We start from the raw sequence: 21,734 nt of genomic DNA on the forward strand, positions 1-21,734 counted from the left end.
CTACAGGTATACCCCAAGTCATTATTTTAAAGACCTTAACTGAAACATATTTCAGCCATCCCTAAGGATATCAAGAAATGTTTAGGACACAGAGAGGTTACAGTCTGGTACAGACTAAACAAAAGCAGGAGCAGGATGTTTGTGCTAGGTGTGGTGCCAGGCTGTGGTTCTATAGTTGCCCAGAAGCATGATCAGACATAAAGCTCTGGATCCTTGCTTCTCTTCAGTGCCCTCTTGCTCTTTCCTCCCATTCATAAAAAAAACCAAAACCAAAACAAAACAAAACAAAAAAAAAACCTGCTGAAAGGAAGTCACGTTTTCACAAAATATCCTGGAAAAGGAAACCTTAAATATCATTCTGCTGTGCTTTATATTTATTGAGCATTGCATTTTTCATTTTGAAATGGGGAACCCCAGGGGTTTAGTCTGAGACTTCCAGGGGACAAATAATGGCACCTATACATTTTGAAGCTGTTGATTGTGATTTTCTAGTTTCAAGTGTTAAATCAACATTATTACTTAGGAAGTTCTGGCCTCTTGACTGAGCTGCAGAAACGTATTCCTCTCCATTGCATAATATTTTGGAAATGCATGCTTCATTGAAGTGTCATTGATTTTCAACTAAAGTGAAAATACCCTCATTTAATGCTTTCTTAAGAGAATTACAAAGGAGGCTGGAGAGGATTTGGACAAAGTCATTATTTATTGCACATCACAAAATTTGGATTTATATATTTATAATGCAGAAATTCTTCACAGCTCCTAAATCAAAATACTGTTCTAAAATTATGTCTCATTTTATAAATGGAAAGACCCTATTTTGTTCAAGACTTTCAAATTCCTTTGCTTTGTTCAACAAACCCCTATACTTGCTGTGAGGGGATTGCTGATTGCTTTGTCAGCAAGACCAATGATATTCAATCTTTGATTTCTGATTCATTTGCTTCTTCCTTCCCTTTGATGATGAGAATAAACGTCTAGCTTTTACTCTCCTTTCAAAAAAATTTCTCTCGCCTCTCACTTCCTTAGTAGTGAGAGCGTTTTATGTGAAGCATTCTGCCTGCCTTTTGGACTATCTCCTCCTCTTCACTGAGCTCAGAGCTGGGTAAGTACTTTACAGTCTTTCATTAGAGAAAACAATTTTTTTTGTTTTTCTGTCATTGGCTCTGATGTTGAGGTGTCAGCTTCGTCTCTGACTGCAATGCTCCCTGGCTTCCCTCTGGCTGTTGCCTCAAGCTTTTGCCTGGGCATTTCTCTCTGAGGCATCCCAGTCTACCTCTGTTCAGGTAGGCAATGGGTAAGAAGTTCAGAAACAGGTTGAACATGAAGGAGACTGTGAGAGTAAGGAGGGAATCTTGGAGCAGGGCCTAGCAGCTGCCATAAATTAGGCCAACCAACCTTGGTGTTGGCATATAAGTTTCTGCTAGTCCCACAGGGCAAGGCCACAGCTTAGGTATGAGCACAGAGGAGCACCTTAAGTACAAAATTCACCAAACTCTGTGGAAGTGGTGACAGTACCCTCAAGAGGGGTATGTGGTGAGCAAAAGCAGCAGCAGGAGTCTGTTGTCAGATGTGGCAGGAACTTGACAAAAGCCAGCCAAGAGCAGGCTGATTTCTACCTGCTCCAATGTCTGTCAGCAGTCAGAGAGCCTGGGCTTGGCCCTGGGAGCACCTGCCAGGTGGTCCCAGCCTTGACACTGCCCTCCATGGCTTTCTCCCCACAGGAAGGTTGTCAAAGGGCTGGAGAACCTACCCCATGAAAAAGTACTGAAGGAGTCAGGTCCTTTCTCACTGTAAAAAAGAGGGAAAATCACAATATTCATATAGTTCAAGGCCAGCTAAAAGGAGAACAGAGACTCTCTTTCCACAAGGAGCCAAATGGAGAAGGCAAGAGGAAATGGGTACAAATTGCACCTTGGCACAAGAAAGGAATTTATTATGGTATGAACAGCCATTCACTGGAATGGCCACCCCAGAGTTCTTGAAGGCTTCAAGATGTAATTGCACAGGCTGTTAGATGTAATCATCTAGGTTGCACTTCCCACAAAAAGATGATCTTTTCATATCCTTTCAAACCTCTGCTATTCTATAGTTCTTTGTCATGAAAAGGTGATGAGGTACTGACACAGGGTGCCCAGAGAAGCTGTAGCATGTTCTTCTCCATTCCTGGAAGAGTTCAAGATCAGGTTTAAGGAGTCTTATAGCAACCTTGTCTAATGGGAGGTGTCCCTGTCCATTGCAGAGGGGTAGAACAAGATGGTTAAGGTCTTCCCACTGAAGTATTCTATGAGTCTGTGAATCCATGATAAGTGACTGATTACCTTTATCCATCATTGAAGTGTTTTGGTGTCTGAGTCTCCACTGAGTCTCCACTCTGTCGTTTGGTCTTAACTCTGACCCAGGTTCCTGAAGTTATATCTTATTAACATTTGAGAAAGTCCTACAAACACCATCAAACTCAGTGCCAAACAAACATGTCAAATGGCAGTTCTTGTCTTTCTGAGTATGATTTAAATCAAATCAAGGTTAATACCAAAGGGGAGAAATGTACTACCAGCATCTCTGTTTAAAGGTGGAGAAGGGGGGCTCTGTGGTATCACAGAATCATTTAGGCTGGAAATGACCTCTGAGATCATCAAAACTAACCTTTGAATGTTCACCATGTTATCAACTAGACCACAGCTCTAAGTGTCAAGTCCAGTTGTTTCTTGAGCACCTCCAGGGATGGTGACTTCATTCAATGTTTAACAACCCTTTCCATGAAGAAATTCCTTCTGATGTCCAACTTGAACTTCCCTTGGTGTAGTATAAGGCTGTCCTCTCATTCTGTCACTAATTGCCTCAGAGAAGAGACCCACCCCCACCTTGCTACAATCTCCTTTCAGGTAGTTGTAGATAGTGATAAGGTCCCTCCTGAGCCTCCTTTTCTCCAGGATGCACATCCCCAGCTCCTTCAGTCTCTTCTCATATGACTTTAGAAACAACTTCACTGCTCTTCTCTGGATGCTCTCCAGCACCTCAATGTCTTTCTTGAAGTGAAGGGCCCAAAACTGAGCACAGGATTTGAGATAAAGCCTTGCCAGTTTGAAGAGCAGAGGGCACAGAACACACTTTTCAAGGATTGGGAAGCATGTCTGAGAAAACAAGAGTTAAAGCACGATGATAGGATTACAACCATCTTATGATATTAGAATTGTTAAAACTTGCCATATTTGGCTAAAATGTAAAAAGTAGAGTTCATATGAGCTGTAAAAGTGTTACACTATATTGTAGCTAATGTGAATTATCAAATACTAATGGTTTGGCTAAAAATAAGATCTTTGACCTGTGAAGTCTTGCCCACTGTGCTTAATTGCTTTGAAAATCCATGGGTGCTTCCTCTGAAACACGGAGTACAGCTATGTTCTACCCACCTCAGTAACTAGCGGTCTCAACAGAAAGAAAAGCATGACTCATTTCAGAGAGAACACCTTGCCAGGTTTGGGTTTGCAATATCTCTGGACAATGAAGAGGTGTGAAGGTCTCCTTTTTGTCATGCACCCCACTGGACAACACAAATAACAGCCTTTAGGCACAATTCTTGCACCAAGATTTGTTAGCTGTGCTCCTAAAAACCTGCTGATTTCAATCAGTCTGTAGAACTGTGAAGGAATATGTAATCAGAGGTCTGCAGGTGAGGCCAAGATTGAGGGTGTTTCTTAACATAAAAATGTCTGAGTGTGAGGAAGAAAAATCTAAATATTGATTGCAAGGTTTGATCAGTTGAGCTTTTCAGAGGAAACTTCAATCTGATTTGTCATGATATTGATTTTTTTTCTTGCTTTTTGAGTAATTATTTTCAGTTATTCTTAGCTTATTGCCTCACTTTGAACTACTATCAGATATCAGATTTAGGGGGTTTTATTTAAATGTGAGAAAATATTCAATTTAAGAAGGATTATAAACTCATATCTGAAAGAGAAAGCTTGTATGTGTCCTTCCAGGAAAAAAAATGAAAACAGAAGCACTTTCTAGCTTCCTGTATGGCAAGTAAGACCATTTGAAAGTGTGAGAAAAGTTGAACATGTTTTATTATGTTCAAAGGTGCAAGATAGCTTATCAGGTCTGTAATTCATCACACGCTTTAAGTGCTATTTACCTAGAAATCATTGCCAAATATAGCCAGAACATTTGTAAATATGTAATGACATATCTTTACTGCAATAAGTATTCTGCATGATTCAGCAGGATATTGGGTAAAAGTTTGCAGCTATATCAGTAATGGGTGGTAAATCTGGACAGATGACATACTGCTCCTTACTATCTTCATATCCTGTTCCTATTTTTTTTTCTTTCTTCAAAAAGAATGCATAATTTATCTTAAATGCCTCCTGAATATTGCCCTCTTAAAAAGGACTTGTTCTGAAATCTGTGTCTGTTTCCTCTTGTGCCACACCTGTGAGAAGAGCTTGGCTCCATTTTCTCTACAAGGTCTCTAAGGCCAACAGCAAGGGCTCCCCTTGTCTTCACTTCTTAAGGCTGAACAGCACAAGTTCCCAGAGTTTGTATCAAAATCCTCAGCTCCCTGAATAACTTGACTTTAGAACTTCTCAGGGTTATGAGGACAATATATGATAGAGTTATTTTTCATGATGACATAACTAGGATTTCTTAAATGATGCTACAGAAACTGATAAACATGATTGTGTTAAGAGAATTGAAAAAAAGATCTTATATTATGCTCCTCTGATTAATTACAGAACTGAGAAAAATAGCAGTTTAAAAAAGATTTAAGGTATTTGCTTGCAAAAGCATTACTCAGAGCCAGCTTTATTTTTTAAGTATGCAATTTTTCTGTCAGTCTATAATGTGGTACTGTGACTGGGTAATATATCTTGAGGGTTTAAAGACTCTTGGCATGACATACCCTTTGAGACAGTAGATCTTAATAGATCCTTCTGCATTAATCCTGACTAATGAGAAGATGAATAGTTAATTAAAAATGCTTCACACAGACTTGGACACAGTAGACCATTTCAGCTTCACTGTGTTTTTTGCTTTGTCATAGATGAACACAATCTAACTTTCATTTTTTCCATTAGCTCAATATGGTTGAAAAAGTTCCATTACAGTTTACCAGATCACTGATCTATGAACTAAACAGTATTTAAATATTTCCAGATTTGATTTACTATGGTATATGATCTCCTGTGCCTTCACTGAAACCATATAGTAAAAGAGCCATTATGTGATATCCTCAGTCACTGATCTAGCAGATCATTAAGAAATTTTTCCTTCTGTATACATTACACTTTACAGGCTTGATTTTTTTTCCTAGCATTCTCATGGTGCTCTGCATGAGGGGAAGTGCTTTGACATGGGTGGTTCTTCAAGTAGGGCATGAAACCATATGCAGCAGCCCATAACAAGTTAAAATAGGGTCTTTTCTGTCTAAAGAGAATCCTGTTTTTAGCTCCTAAATTATACATTCACCAGCTTCTGATGATGATGCACATTTGAAAAGTGCTGGCAGGTGTAAAAGAATGCAAAATGACAAGAGATGTAAGTAATACCAGAGAGAAAAGTAGCCCTTTACTCCTTACCAAACTCCCAATAAGCTTCACTTGTGGGACAAACTTCTGCTAATGACCCATAGAAAACCAGGAAAGAACTAAATAGCAAGGGTAATGTGACTGGTCTCAGACATCTACAGAATTTGGATTCAATCACATCAAGATCTTGGTCATTGTAAGACTAATTTTTTGCAACTTGGTATTTAAGACATTCGGTCTTCAGTAGCAAAAGACTGGTCAAGCCTTTACAGAGGAAAAGACTAGACCTCATTTTCCTTTAAAGAAATACACTCTGTTTAGGAATAATTATCACTCTGATCAGCAATCATTCCATTTTGTTTCATTTAGCCAAAAGCACATTGTCCTCTCTCCAGCTGTACAATTTGGGGCAACTTCTTTACAAGACAATATATTTCACAAGAGGGTTTTCTCTAACATTTTGAATGTGAATTTTTCTGTGCACAGATTCTGCACACAAGCAATACATTTAAGCAAGCATTATTATTATTATTTTTAAACTATCAGTATTGTATTACAAAAAAAGCATCAAGCTAGTATCCTCGGTCAAGCTCATAAGACCATTTGCCAGATGAAAATGCAAAGTGCTATTTGCCAAAAGTAGTGACCAATTTCAGTGTTCATGGTTTTGAAAGACTCAACCTAACATTTTTCCCTTTAAAATTTTGTATGGCTAGAAACAAGTACCAGCCCCTCCAAGGAAACTGCAATAAATCACAAAGAGGAAGACTGAGGTAACATACCTATACTAGACAATTTTAAAACATTGCTTAGATCAAATATGTAGGTTAAGGGCCAAAATTTACTTGCTTTTTGATTTAAAAATGCGTTCTGTCTAGTATAACATTATTGTGTGAAATGTCTGTTGATACTTCTGATGCTTCTCAGTGGAATCAAATGCCCAGGTTAGATTACGCCAGGTTAGAGTTTCTTGCGAGATATTTGATCAACTGTAAAAACATTCTAGACAGAATTACCAAACCAGTAGAAATTACAAAGAAATCAGTCATGGTAATTAACTTCCTTCAGGAGTCTCATGTGTCAGAACCTAAATGTTACTCCTTCATAGAATTACCTCAGGTATAATATTCTACCTACAGCTGATAGAAACAAGTGTTCTATTAGTAAAGCAGAACTTTTATAAATATGATAAAGTTGATGCTTAAGAGAGCTGAACACCCACTAGGGCTGATTGTTTTACTACTTTGATGCCCAAGCTTAAGGCTGGCTGTACAGCTACCTTCCACTTTATTTTGAAACTCATTAAGAAAAAGAAAAATGTCTTACCAGCAAGAGGCATTATTTTCCTTCCAGTAATAAAAAAATGCTCCACTGGAAAACGACAGGAACACTGACCAAAGAGCAATAAAGAAAGATCAGGAGAACTTCTGAAACATTAATGATGTCCTTCTGCCAAAGCTTGTAAAAATGTGCTAAAACTTTGAGCATTCATGAACATGGCAGCTTGAGATTTACCTCATCTCATCAACTCCCTGGGCTAAGTTTTCACTTACCCAATATTTTTCCCAGACGGGATCTCGGTGGGATTATGAGAGATAAGAGGGAAAGACATGCATTCCTTAGCCAAGAGATAATTAAACAGAGTCATCAAGGCCAGACCTCTGACTGGGTTGTGAAATCTACTGCCAGATGTTGCAGATACATCTGTCTAAGTACTAACAGGATCCCTTTTATCACAATATCTAAGCATTTCACAAATATTAATGGATTTTCTCTCTGGGAAAGGACTGTTTTTTCCATACTAGCATAGTACAGGACAGAGCTGAACAAATAACAGTGAATATTTTTTGAGTTTTGCATTTTGCTTTATAACTTTTCCTATTCGATTTTTTTTTTTTTTTTGCACACAGGGAAAAAACCACCTCAAACTCTATGAAACTTGAAAATCTAGAGACATCTAGTTGCTTCCACTTAGCAGACTCCTTCCTCCATTATTCTTAGCTATTAAACAATAGAGTGTTGACAAATGGTGAACCATTTATTGATCATTCACTTTAATATATTTTTAGTTCTACAAGTCTTACACAGTGTAGTGGTAGATAGCTGTGGCCTAAAGAGTGAAAAACTGAAAGAAAAACATCAAAGATCTTCTACACACTGATACATACATACATACATACCTATTTACGAGAATAAAAAAAATATTAACTATAATTAAATTGTGTATTAAAAATTAAATGCATATGCAAGCTTATGTTTTTATATAATTTAAAATGTGGCCGTATATACTTATGATTACACACATTAGGTACCTTTTATTTCATCTATTTCATGACACATGGGAGTTGTCTCACATATTTTGAATAGCTGGGGTTGTCCATCCTGAACTTCCTGCTCTAAACTGAATATGGTGTGTGAGAGAGAGAAACTTCTGCTTCTTACATTACTTCAGCTTTTATACATTGCTGTGGGTTATCATCTGCACAGTGCACAGGGACAGAGATAATGGGAAAGGAAAGGTGGGAAAATAGCATCATGTCTTGTGTCAGAAATTTGCATTCTTCTTCACAAAGATCCAAGCAGGCTTTCCTTAGACCTCCCAGACCAGTGGAGAAGAACTTGTATACACATATGAGAGCAAAAATAGGACACTTCCATCAGGTCTGAATAATAATTTCAGTAACTGAAATACCACCTGTAGGAGATCACTAAATATAAAGAGCCAGGTGCTGCAGCAAAATGTGAAATCATTTGTCTGCAATACTGCATTTCAGTAAATTAGTATATCATAATTAGAGATTTTCACTGATTGTACCAAGCAAGGTGCTAGTAAGTGGGCAAGTAAGAGTAAGATCACTCTTGCTGACAGTGGAAGATGTCCAGGTTGCAGTAGTTGCTACTGTGAATAAAAAGTGTTTTCTGTCAGCTTCTGGTGTCCAAAAAAGAGGTACATTTTCATGCATTTACAGAGTAAAATGGACTTGCTCAGACTTCACCTCAGACATGCCAGCCTTCTCCAACACCTAAAAAGAGAACCCAAATGGTCATATAACAGGGCACAGGTTGTCTTTAAAAGCTGAAGAGGAGGGGTAGGGAAACTTCCCTAATTCAGTAAAATCTGAATTAAAAGCCCTTTGAGGAGAAGTCAGAGCAGCCTTCTGCTCTTCTTGAGAGCAGGGGAGTATCATTTCCCATGAATGTGCTGAGGTCATCTGTGTGGCAGACGTGCTCACTGGGGACATCTCCCCTCTGGCAGCCGTGGCAGTTGTCAGTCCCTGCCAGGTCTCACCCTCTACACTGAGCAGGGAAGCTCAGTTTACACTCTACCAAGACTCAACTGAAGTTCAGTAACCCATTATGTGTGTTCCCAAGTATTGCATGCCACATTCAGTGGTAGCATCACATATATCACACACAGGCCACTGCTGCAGACTGAGCTGGCATTTCTATTGCTAGCTGAAGGTGGAAGTTCACATGTTAATTAATGATGCAATCCTTGCTACACAAATACTTTTGGTTTAATAAAATTTTTACTGCTGTATACAGAGTTAGGATGAAATTTTGAAGAAGATTCTAGGTAAATTACAGGGTTTTATTAATATTTTGTTTGGTACACACTGTATATAACTTTTTACATAGTTATTATATTACAGATGAGCTCTAGATTTTGCCTCTCTGTTCTTATTGGTAAAATAATCCATTTGCTTTTTTGATATTATACTAAGAGTTTGGTTAGACCTTGTTGGACCTTAAGAGACTATTGTAAATAAGGGGTTTCTTTTCATGTTTGAATATAAGTTTTACCTCACATTATATTTTTAAGTGTTTTTTTTTAATTCACTTTAGAAAATGAATTTGTTTCTGGCCAGTAAACACATTTAGAGTTGCTAAGCATTTCCCTAAAAAATGGGAAAAAAACCTATTTTGGGTCCATTTAGCTGTCAGTAAACTCTGATGCTGACACTAGAATAATAACTATATACTTGTGATATTGATGTATTTGAAAAGTATATGTACTTTAGGCCTTGTGGCTTCTTAAAATACACTTCCCAGGATTAGTTAAGTGTTTCCTTTGATGATGTATAACACAACTGATGTTATAAAGTACTTTACCAGGTCTTTTGGGCACTGCAGGGACTTATAGCATCAATATTTTCTGACCATGTTCTCTTGTCTTGTCAAATCAGAAGAGGGAAAACAGCCCATGAAGAGCTGCATGTGCTGGGAATTACATAAAAGCCATGTTCATTGTACTCTTGGAGGCAGAGGTAGAATCTTGTTAAGTGTGTGCAGACTAAGTTGCCAATTATTTATTTAAAACTTTTAATTGGTTGCCAGAGAGGTTGAAGGCCTTGGCTACATTCCCCAGCAAAGCAAATGCATAAATCAAAATAAGTGTGGTTTGAAGAGTATTCAGTGCTTTGGAAAGAAATATGCCCTAGTTCAGTCCTGATCTTTGATTCCCAAAGCTGCCCAATTCTAAGAGGGTCAGAAGATTGCCCACATATCAGGCTGTTAACTGTTCTTTAGTTATTTATCCTGTTTATTTCTGTATCTTTCAAGTTATTTACTGATGAAAGAATTCATGCATTCCTCATTAATGCAAATATTTTAAGACCTGTGTTAGATCTAACCCTCCACTGTGATCCAATGGCTTTGACCTGTTGGAAGCCAAATCACATCAATTTGCTGGAGCAATGCGCTGGAAGATTTGGACTGCTGTAAGTATTTCTTTATCCAAATATAGTGCTCCAAACAGAACAGGATAGATTAGTTTCAAAAAAATGCATGCAGTACTTACTTATTAATTTCTTAACATTCTCGTCATTTTTGTGCAGATATAACTCATACAAATCAGAGGTTTCACTAATATTTTCTTCATTCAAAAAAATTCAAAGTGGGATTTAGAAACCATTTTATCAGCTAAATTAGAGTTTGCTGGGGACACATTACTTACAGATTCTTCTTCTGCACAGTCAATAAAGGGGTTTTTATTATGTTTCTTGGGAGAATTTATAACAATTTAGTGTATTTTATCACTAACAAACTTGTTCTGCTTGTCTAGATTACTTTTTTCTAAGTAACTGTTACACTTCCTACATCTTCCTACATCTTACTAAACAATTTTTTTCTACCCTTTATAAATATTTCCAAAAATCACTTAGAAATCCTTTTCAAATTGTTTAAATATATTTTAAATAAAACAGATTGGTCTCAATAAGTCATCTTTCACATCTCTTAGCCATGTGTTTTCATAAAATATTCTGTATTAAATAGATCTGCTACTCACCGAATATGTTCTATTCTCCTTTTAAAATTGCTTCATCTTTGCAGACAGAAGATGCATTAATTTCAGCTCAAAGCAGTCATCAATAAAAAGTCATTATTCTTATGACGTTCCTTTTATCTGTGTATCCCAGAGTTTATGATAGATATTATACAATAAATTCCTCCTATTCCTCAAAAGCAAAGGTGTGTAAGGCCCCACTGGTAAAGCTGGAAAGCAAAGTGTCCCTTAGGACTATAAAGTACTATTCTGACTTGAATTTGCCCAGTTTGAAAATCCTTGAAAATCAGGAAACATTGTTTTCAAGCAGGATATCAAAAATGAAGGAGAAGAAATTTGCAGCTGGGCTGCATTCATCTCTTGTACTTCCAGATTTGAAATCAATCAGGCACATGCTTACATGTAAAAAAGTGTTCGTAACCCACCGACTTCAACAGGACAAACATGTAAACACAATTATGAAGTAAAAGTATGTTAGACCCATGGATTGATTAGTTTGGAAAAGACCTCTAAGATCATGGAGTCCAACCACTAACCCAGCACTGCCTAGCCCATGACTAAACTGTGTCCACAAGTGCCACATTTACCTGTCTTTTAAATACCTCCAGAAATGGTGATTCAACCAATTTCTGCCTGCACGGACACCTGCTATACCCACTGGGTACTTACTGTACCAATTACTGCCACATGAATAAGATTATAACCTTGCTTGTTCACAGAAATTTGAGTGTCCCTTCTTTTCTAGTTTTAGAGAGGAACTGAAAGGAATCAAAAACAATGGCCAGAAGACTCATTACAAATGGTTTTTTCATTCATAATTTAAGTGAGCCAGAAGTCTGAAAGCAAGCATTCAGAACAAAGTGGTCAAGGTTTCAAGGCTAACTACATTAATCCTTGGTGAATGACAAGCATAAATTCTCATCACTTCTAGCTGACAAACAAGAGAAATTAGGGTGATCCATCTCTTGCTTTAAGCAAGCATTCCTCACCATCGTAATTGATGTCCTGTGGTTATTATCGTACGTATTTTAAGAGATACCCCTTAATTAATTAAATTTTGCAGATGTTGCTTACTTTCACTGTCATAATTCATTCTCAAAAAAAGCTATGGATTTTTGACAATATAAATCAAAAACATAAAAATGACAATTCCCTTTCCTAGCTGTCCTGAAGGATTAAACAAGCAAAATACAAAGTCCTGCTCTGAGCTCACGAATCCTGCAATTGCTTCCCCATTTGAGCAGAGGTCTGTTTGCAGGGGAGCAGGCTAGAAAGTCACAGCCACCTCCTGCCTGCTCATTCGTTAGGTCATGGGCTTACATGTCTTACATGGACCGTGGGCCATCCTTGAATAGCCTTAGCGACAGTGTGACCATGATTTGTTCTGAGAAACCAAGGCATTTGTGAGAGAGACAGGGCTTTACAAGTGAGTTTGTGTAGCAGCAGCTCTGCCATATATTTTAAACCAGAAGACACTAAAAGATGTGTTTGTAGAAATTGTATAGGTATGCTATTAGCTGCTATAGAAGTGGAAAAAGACAGTTTTGAGACACATTTCCAGAACAACATCTAGCATCCTGCACATTAAACTGTTTGTTATCTAAAGATTATTTTGTTCCATGGATTTATCACAGACTGAATACTGGCTTATAAATAGCTGATATAAATATATATGTTCCATATACGTACAAAGCAGTTAGTGAGCGTGTTCTTAAGCAGCATTTAAACATTATTTATGTGGTTTTAATTGACTGAATTATAGCTCTGTACATGGCTTTCAGCCATGACAGTGAACATTCTGTTAACAAATCAAGATACAACCTGCTAGCTGTCTCATAAAGATAGGGCTACCTGCTCCTTTATTAATTTCATGCCTCTGAAGCTGTTATTATAAAAACATTTTTCCTCCCTTTTTGTAGATGTGCACAGCAGAAGTCAAACAAGACCTAAGCTGGCTTTTCATTCGTAAACCAACTGAAACACAGAAACCAGCAAAACCTCTTACAGGCTGATATCACAAAAATTCCAACATGGCAGGACAAGATGAATAAAAGGAGCCAGAGATGCCATCCTGAGAAAGCAGAGCAAAAAGACTGTCTTTTAAATATATATGCCTTTTTACTTCAATCAATTCACATCTTTGTTTTTAACTAAATCATACCTACCATTTGTCTCTCATCTTATTTGTTTACTTTGTTTTTGTATCAGTGTCGTTGAAATTATTCATTATTTTAATAGCCTGACCTTGAAGTGTCTTAACACATATAACAGATAAACTTATTTTTATAGTGTAATTACTAGAAAGTAAAATTTCCCTTTCTGGGTAAAAATCTACATGTACAGTCTTGTCCACAATTCATTCACTTCTGCCATGCAGCAAAAGTTCTAATTAACCAGGCCTCTCAGGGGCCTGGTTAACTTCTACTAGCACAGCTATATTGCTGAAAATTGTAATATGGTCAACAACTCCCTAAAAAGAAGAGGCTTTGCACTTTCTGGAATGAGAGAAGAAATGGTTTTGCATGGATCAGTAAAGATAGCAATAATTGCCATAAGGCTTACTGCAATTTATGCAGAAGAAGTCTCTCAATTGCTCATAGTGGACTGTCAGATGTGAGACAGCATGCAAATGGAGCAGATCATAAAAATAATTTCTAGCTTGGATTCTTAGAACAAAACTCTTGAAACCTTCTTTTATTGCTAAGAAAAGTAGGAATAGAGAAAACAATGTGACTGCTGGAAATGCAATATAAGTACATATTTTATTATTCATACTTTTTTACAGAGCTACAACAAGCTAAATAATACAGTTTCCCAAGATCTGTGCACAGCTATATCTTGGTAGAACAAAAGGTTCATAAATTGCCAGCATTGTACTAGCCTTCTTTCAGTTTAGAAACAATTAAAATCTTTGTTGAAAGGTTATATCTTTTTCTGTAGCCACTGGTGCCTTAAGACTTGAATATACAGAAAAAATTCTGATCATTCTTGGATACTATACAGTTAAGTATCTTATTAGGCATTGTCTGTTTGATTAATTTCAAGACAGCAGTGAAAATAACTTAGGAATATTTGGAAAAGTAAAAATTATACTGAAATAACAGAGTCTGATCTTTGGCAGTTATGTTAGGTGCTATCATGCAATTTTTGCAAAGCAGGGAATACTTGCTGGCAGCTGATTGTACAGCTCTTTCACTGAACACCTCAGAAGAGTAAGGTACATATAATATTGAATATAGCATTTGAAACACTCTCAGTCATTTTGTGACATCTTCCCAATGGTATTCAGTGTTTCAAGACATAGTTCACTTAGGTAATTCTGAATATGTAGAAATACTGAAGCATGTCCTCCCAAGATGGCTACCTCCTACCTGGAACTTGAAAATATCTTAAAGTATTTTTTAACTGCCAGTATTTATCTACATGCATTAGATGTAGGACTCATCTCACCTAAATTTAATGGTATGAAAGCATACGATTTCTAATCTAAACAAGTTGCCTAATTCAAACGTCTTAGAAAATTATCATCTTTCATCTGTCAGAGAAAAGTTTATCTATCCCTCATGCTTAGAAAGTGTCTAACATGGTTTTGAAGTGGAAAGAAAATTGTGAAGGAATAAAGACTGTGTTAGAGTTCTAACACTTCCTGACACTGATAGCTTTACAGCATCTCTGATGCTTTTCCTCAGACATTGATAGGCTTCTCAGAACCTTACTTCGCTCAAAGCAAGAGTCTATTTTCTTTGTGGATGCAGTACATGCTGCATTCACAAGTCTCTAATCTCAGCATTTTGCTTAGGGCCTTGGTATGCCCAAAATCAAAAGACAGACACCTCTGGATGGACTGAGTGTCTAGGATTCTAGACATCCCTCATGAGTACCTCACTGAGACACCGAAGCATGATGATAAAAGGCTGGTGTTTTCCATTCCCCAGGTTCTTATAAAGGTCTGGTATTGATGGTGAAGGAGAAGGCACTGACTGTCTTAAAAGGAGAGCTTCAAAATGTGCACCTGACAGTGACTTATCTTTTTTTTTTTTACCAGCATTACGGAGCAACAGTAGATATCTCTCTTTCTTTTTCTTTTAGGAAAATACATTGCTGCTTTACCTGTTCCTCATCTTGTTTTACTTTACTTATCTTTGGGAATTATGCTTTGGAGGGATTTTCTGTGCTATTGAGTTCTTGACTGCTGAAGATCAGCAGCTTTAACATTTGCCTGTCAATGGCAGTTTTTGTAATCTCATGTTCCAAACTCAGAGTCCTGGACGTTACAGCCTTGACATTTGGCCTAAGATTGAGGACTTGCTATTAGTATTTCCCCAGGAAACTGACACTTGATGGACAGGTTACATAATCCATGCTTGGATACATTTCTTAGTGAATTGATCTCCATTTCAAATTGATGTGGGCAAAGACACAAATGTAGCACATCACCATCTATTCCCCACCCATAGTGTATTTTAATAAAATGCAACATGCATCACAGCATAAGCTATGAAGCACATAAATCTGCAACATGTAGTTTGAAACTTGCTTACAAAATACCATAAATGCCTTCCACATTTCCCTTGTGTTTGTTTACTTATGCAGGAAGTCTAGAAAAATATTTTGATGTATTGCATGCCATAATTTTTAACATTACTCAAAATGTTCCAAAAGACTTTTAGTGAAAGTTAACCCACATCAATCACGACCCTGACATGAAAAATAACTGCCAACCTTTAAATAAAAGAAGGAACAAGCACTCTAATACTCCTGGCTGATGCTGAATTGTGGAAAATATTTAAAGTGTTATGCACATATTCTGTCTACAGTGGAACAATATAAAAGGGAGTCAATCATTTATTACCTTGGCAAATATAATTAAAGATCTTTTATCTTCTCAACTTATATGATTCCAGAATGTGCATTTTATATAGTGAGAATTATATTTAGCAACTATTGTATTAGTAACTATAGTAACTCTTTCTACTTTAGATTAACACAGATTCCAATGAATTCCCTGGGAGCTTTTCAAAGTTAGTAAAAATGTGCATTCAGGCCATGACTTTGTCTCATATGTTGCACCTTCCTTATTGTATATCCCCAGCTGAAGTTATCCAAACAAAAGGTGATACTAGACTAAGCAGGTTGACCTCATTTTCTGGTATTCCTCTTATGAGGGAACAACAAGGAATACATGCCAAGATCTGGTTGTCTCACTGGATCTGAATACAGAGATCTTTTTATTCACGGAAAGCACAAACAGCATGGTCTCCAGCTCTGTGCCAAAAATTCAATAATGTGCCTACCAAGGTGGCATATGTCCTGTAGTTCCTCCAAGAAAAGTAAGCTTTATCAGAACTCTGAGACTTATGTCATTGTGTCAAATTCCATACATCTCTGGAGAGTTTTGGTCAATTTGATATCTTCGGACACAGAATTATATATGAGCCAAATGAGGAAATGTTTCTTTTCTCTGTTATTATGGAAATTTTCAGCCTTGAAATATTTTAGCTGTACATTCCTCTAGACTGTATGCTTTATAAAACCTTGTTATTACAAATCCAGCTTATTTCAAAGCCTTGATCCACAAAGCCTCTTTATATACAGATTCTGATGGTTTTTTGCAACACATCTAAATCATATCATCTAATTTATTCAAAGTTCTGACTGTGGTTTTCAGTGTCTTGCAGCATTTCAACAAGTTGTGCAAACTATGAAATTTTATGAAAACGTGGCATTTACCTGAGGATATGAAAACTGCTCTTCTGCTTCGTCTGACTTGTTATTCTACTCTTGCAGTGGTCAGATTCACCTGTAAACGTTCTATCACACTTCTAAATCATGCAGTTTTGTATCTCTTAGGGAAATAGATGAAGGCAATTTCTTTCTGCTCACAGTGGTAGCTTTACAGGCTTAACTTGAGCTCTTAGTGCCAATGAACTAAAGGCAGTTTAACTGAGCTAGTAAAAAAACAACCAAACTGTAACTTCCCAGGATTTTTCAGGATTTTTGAAACAGTTGTCCCACGGTAGGAATCAATTACATTGTTAATTTGAGAAAATCAGTTTCCAGAAAGTAAGAACAATGGACACAAATAAGAAAATAAATGTAATCAAAAGCAGATGAAAGTAATCAAGGAGCTCTTTTCTGTGATGTCTTCTTACTGCCTGAAACATAAATGTAAATTTAGTATACGTCAGCTCTGTAAATGAAAAGCACAAGACTGAGTTTGTAAATATGAAACTTCAATACAATTAGTAAATTGAAAATGTTAAAGGAAAGACCTTATGTAGGAGAAGATGAGATCTGTGTAAACATGTTTGTCTTATTTCTCACCAGCATTTGCTGGTTCAACAAGATAACTACTGCTCCCCTGCATCTTAAGAACTGGTCAGCCTTACAGCTCAATTTTTCAAAGAAAAAGACTGGTAGCACATACTCTAACTGTTTTCAATCACTCTTAGAGTTGATCACCTTTGTTTTAAAGAACTCCAAAGCCTCTAATGAGTTTTTCATTTGTCTACTTTTGTGGAAGATGTTTGTGCTGATTTTGACTGGGATAGCCATTTTTTCTCATAGTAGCTGCTGTGAGAATATGTTTCAAATTTGGGCTGAAAAAGAGTGTTGACAGTATAGAGGTGTTTTTGTTATTGCTCAGCAGTGCTGACACAGAGTTAAGGCCTTTTCTGACCCTCCCCACCACCACCACCAGCGAGGAAGCTGCAGGTGCACAAGGAGTTTGAGAGGGGACACAGCCTGGACAGCTGACCCCAGTCGACACAAGGGATATTCCATATCATATTGCATCATGCCCAGCATATACAGCTAGGGGAAGAAGGAAGAAAGGGAAAATGTTTCAAGTGGTGACGTTTCTCGTCCCAAAACACTGTTGCATGTGACAGGGCACTGCCCTCCTGGAGATGGGTGGCTGAAGCCCTGCCTGCCCATGGGAAGGGGTGAATGGCTACCTTGTTGTGCTTTCCTTGCGTGAGTAGCTTTTGCTTTACCCATTAAACTGCCTTTATCTCAGACACATGTTCTCCAGCTTTTACTCTTCCAATTCTTTCCCTCATCCCGTTGTAAGGAGACTGAGAGAGCAAGTGTGGGACTTGGCTGCTGGCTGGGATTTACCAACACCAGTGCTGAAAGGGTCTCTTCTCTCTTCTGCCTGTTCTCAGTAATTGTCTTGTAATGGGAAGGAACACTTCAGGAGAATCTATTGGCCATGTTAGGTTATGTTTGACCACTAGACTGATGCTCTGAAGGCTATAACTCATGGGATTCTGTGCCATAATTTTTCTTCCACTTCATTTACAATTCCTATTTTTAGTATCAATGTGAGACAGACACAATTATACTTGAAGTTCAGTAGCATATAATAGGTGTCTGAATTTGACTCTTGAATTATTCTAATCATCATTTTCACAATTTAACATAATTTACACAAATCTATTTGGCTTTTAACGTCCTGGACTCGAAGTCACATGTTTAAAATCAGGTATTTTTCAGAAAAACCCAAACATAAATTACGAAGAAATGCATTATAGTCAAGTACCTGTGTTATGCTAGGTTTAGCAAATATAGAGTAGCATGTGAGAGCATGCTTTTAGCAGCTGTATTCTCCATTAATATTTTTCTCCGAATGCTGAGAACAACCATCCAGAGTGAACTTGCACTCTTTATGATTGTGGAAATTTGAAAAAGCTGCTGTAAATTTGAGTTTCCTTTCCTAGCTGTATTTTAACCCAATTTCTACCTGTGCTTCATCTCATTTCTATTGGCTCCTGTTCCTTCAACAGCAATTTCCATCTCTTTGCAGCTGAACTGAGCTCCTCAACATTCCAAGTGCAAACAGGTGGGAATCTGGAACCCTGTGTTTTTTTCTGACAAGTTCTTTCATATGAACCAGTAGCAATGAGTTTGAATTGTCACAGAATTCTTTTGCAGACCCTAAGTATCTGAAACTCAGTCTCCTAACCACAGGTCTACCAATTATTGTCTGGGATTTACTGCAGAGAAGCACCTTCCTATGTGCAGTGAAGTTAATTGGGTGCCATTATAAGATAACTTTGACCATTTGGGGACTGGCTGGATTTATATTATTGCATATGCATAAAACAGCTGTGCAGTGAAAATACAGTAAGTCTCTCAGAAGCCTCTCCAAAATTTGCAGACACCTGGTAACCCTATAGGTCTGAATGCTGCTATGGATATGGAGCTAGCCAGGCTAGAAGATGCCAACAAATCACAGACACTCACTGCAGCTATGTGCCTGGAGTTACAGGAATTCAAAAGCCAGACTCACACTACTACATATGTTCAGCAGCAAACAAACTCACATTGATGCGATAGCATAATGAGTAAAAATTATTCTACAAAAGCAAACAGTAACCTCTCAGATGGGTTTTCATTTGTTTAATTAAATGATAAATACATGATAACACAAAACACAACAAAAAGAGCCTCACCAAAATACTGATACATTAAATCATCTTTAGTTCGGCAAGCTACTGGGAGCAGGAACAACCCAGAGGAGTGGAGATGGCCCCAGCAAGTCATTCTTAGCATAAGATTTACAGGTAGTACATTTTACAAGAATTTCTAAAAATATTTTTCGCTTAGAGCATTCTGGGCCCCTTTGGAGTGTAACTTTGAAGGTCTTAACTGAGTCATAACTAGAATTGTATCTAAAACATACTCCAAGAGACTAAAATATCACTGCTTCTTTCAAGTACAGATATGGAAAACATCACTAGTATTATCCTCACAGAACCTCATGGTAAATTTTGACTTGCATATGTGTATCTAAGTACTGTATACACATATCCCATTGATGTCAGTAGCATATCACAGCTGAGACCTGCTGTGCATATCTGAGAGGAAATTTTTGTAACTGAAAAGATTTCTTAGTGTCTAAAAGATAAAAAATTGTGATGAGATTTGGTCATTGTTCCCAGAGCTGTATAATTAGGCTTAAATGTTCTAGTTACAGTCTTGCTGTGGATTTGCATGTGTAACTCCTGGTGATTAAAGCGAAACATGAAGAGCAGAACTAAGCTTTTGCTCTTTGGGAAGCAATATATGAAACTGTGCCCACTGAAATCACTAGGAGTATTTTCTTTGCTGGGTCAGGATTTTCTCCTGTGTCTGGATAAGTGCTCAATAGATTCATTTTCAGAGACTCTATTCCCTCTCCCTTTTCTCCTGGTTAGATAAGATAAAGTATTTTCAAGAAAAAAAGTAAAAAGAGAACTAACCCAAATAAATGCATAACCTCAATATCCTATTTCTCCTCGGTATAAAAGGAGAAAAAGAGGGTTTATGTTCCTAATGTAGTTTTGATTCTAAATCCAATGTAAATATAGAATGAAATGTAAATCCATTGGGTTTTTGTGTGGTGAATTTTACAACATTTTTAATATTGATTCAACTATATGCTGGAAAGTTTCTTTCATCAAAAAATTCATAAACATTTGACGAAGGAGTTGAGGTGATGCCTTTGTGTCTGCTAAAGTTTAAGCCCTTCTTGTATATAGCCAGATGAAACCCAGAACTGAGAAAATTATGTAAACCATGTCCTTCTCTGATCTCCAAGATTTTATTACATGCTTGCCTTTACATTTGTAACTCCTTGCTTATAGTTCAATTGGGTTTTGCCTCTCTGTGTCACTGTCTTAAGTATTTTTCAGTTTTCTAGTGTCAATAGCTCTTCTGTTGAGAGGACTCAACAGGAAGTGGATGCAGGGAGTTTGAGCTCTGATGAGATCCTTTAATCCACCCCTAATCCCCCTCAATTAAACCTCCATTGATGACAGAAAAATCATTAAGTGCTGGAGAACAGGAAAATGAGTGAAAACAACCCTGCATGAGAAATTAGATACACAGTTTTTAACAGGGATGTCCTGCTCTTTCCCCAGCACACCTCCTTTCTGTGCCATCCCTGGCGAGCCAAGCTCTTCACTCCTACAGGTGAGCAGGTAAAAATGTAGAGTCTGGCTGGCAGCTCTCACTGTTCTGCACAGAATACCTAACCACACAGCCCACTGCTGGGGGAGCTGAGGGGACCTGGAGGCTTAAGTGAAAGGTCCATTCAGTGACTGCTCTCTTCTATAAAAACACAGCTCTAGTAAACTGTGCATGTCTGTTCTACTGATGCACTGCTGCTTACCTGTGTATTTCTAGAAATAATTTCTTGTGATGAAGTTTGCAGAGTTAGAAGGAAAACTACAAGTAAAAATATTTTTTAAAAAGCTGTCTATAAACAAGTTTTAATAGTATTCTTTCCTAATTTCTACTGTGAGCCACAAAGGATATTTATTGTTTGATATTTTTACAATGAGTGTGTCCATTGTTCTACTTTACGGATTTTCTAACGAAGTGGGGGAAAAATTAAGCCAAGAAAGCAATATTTAATGTAACCTCTCCCCTTTGCACAACCATCTCCTCCATGGTTTGTAGGTCATAGTGAAAGAGGAAGCACAATAGAGGGTGTACAAAGAACTAACAAGCAGCAGGTCTGAATGATATTTTCCACTGGGAAACCTGGGAACCATATGCTGCAAATGTTGAGTACAGTTTATGTGGCTTGAAGCAGCATTAAATCCATTTACCCTGCATGAGCCCCCTCTCTCCAGAGTGCACACATGGGTCATGGAGCCAAAAGCAGTAGAGAAACCAGCTGGACCTTGTTAAAGGTTCTGGTAGTAGCCAAAGGAGAGCTTTTGATGGAGGTTTTTTGCAAGTCTGTGCTGAGAATCTATAGCATCTTGGTCTTGATTTAATCAGTCTTGATTTCTCATGGATTCCCAGCCTTTATTTTCTTCCTTTCTTGGTCAGAAATAACCCTATTTGTAATCTCAGATAATCTCACAGACGGCAGAAGGGTATGAGGTAATTCATAGAAACTTAAGACCCTAACAACTGTAGTC

The sequence above is a fragment of the Cyanistes caeruleus genome, chromosome 5 (genome assembly GCF_971803275.1).
Source record: "Cyanistes caeruleus chromosome 5, bCyaCae1.hap1.1, whole genome shotgun sequence".
Lineage (NCBI taxonomy): Eukaryota > Metazoa > Chordata > Aves > Passeriformes > Paridae > Cyanistes > Cyanistes caeruleus.